The following is a 1,087-nucleotide window of genomic DNA, read 5'->3' as shown; positions in this document are numbered from 1 at the left end:
CCGTGTGGTCAACACCCTGCTCATTTATTCGTTTCTATTTACGTGATGTGACGGCTCGTTCCATGACACATTCTGTACCAATTGGTTCATTTGATTAATAATCAGTTCACTTGTTATTATTAATCTGTTCATATTGATCAGCCGTGAATCTGTTGGTTCATGGCCCTTTTTTAGCATCTTCCTTTCCCCATTGAAAGTTTCCGGGGTGTTCATGCACTCAGAACGCATAACTACACAGCATGCGTCTGTGCATGGCACGTATAATTACGCAACGCGTAATTACGCACATGGATAGCTGAGTGACAAGACGTTTTTTGGGCAAGCTGCAGCTTCGTATGGTGTTCGAATGGACCCAGTGAGGCGAGGACCACATCTGCTTCGCCCTTAACCCACTAAGCGACAGCTCTTAAAGGGCGAAGCCTATACAAAATAGAACGTTGGTTACGTACTGTAACCCCAGATTCTATGAGTATAGGCGTAGCCCTTTAAGCGTCGGGCCTCACTGGCTCCTAAATGGCTGAAGAAAAAGCTATTTGGGAGCTGATTACCCGCTCTTAACGTAATTTATACAGACTGGGTGGGGCCCACACAGCAGGTGGGCGTGGACTAAATTTTTCAGTGCGATGCTTTGCATATCGGGATAAACCCACTAAGCGACAGCTCTTAAAGGGCTACGCCTATACTCATAGAATCTGGGGTTACAGTACGTAACCAATGTTTTCCACTTAAATCTGGTGATGTGTCCGTTGTGACATGTCCACTTTACTCCACAGAAGCTTCATTCTTTCATGACAGCAGACAGTTATAAAAATCATCTCCGTGTTTTTCCTTTCAGAGACTCCAGGGTCAAAAACACCTCCATTATCTCAAACTGTTGTTAATCTCGCAGATAAAAAAATAGGAGCTGAGCAGTGTCCTTTATTACTTTCATCCAGTAAACCGTAACTTAAAGGACTCTCTCTGCCTTTTATTTTATTTTGTTAAATCTTCATCCATCAGTTCCACAAGGCGAGTCCCAGTCCTGTGATAAACTGATTTTCTAACTTGTCTTGGCCCTCCGGACACAACAGACCTGCTCTGTTTTTAC

The sequence above is a fragment of the Nematolebias whitei genome, chromosome 1, assembly GCF_014905685.2.
Source record: "Nematolebias whitei isolate Nwh7 chromosome 1, NemWhi1, whole genome shotgun sequence".
Lineage (NCBI taxonomy): Eukaryota > Metazoa > Chordata > Actinopteri > Cyprinodontiformes > Rivulidae > Nematolebias > Nematolebias whitei.
Note: the sequence above shows the minus strand (reverse complement) of the source record.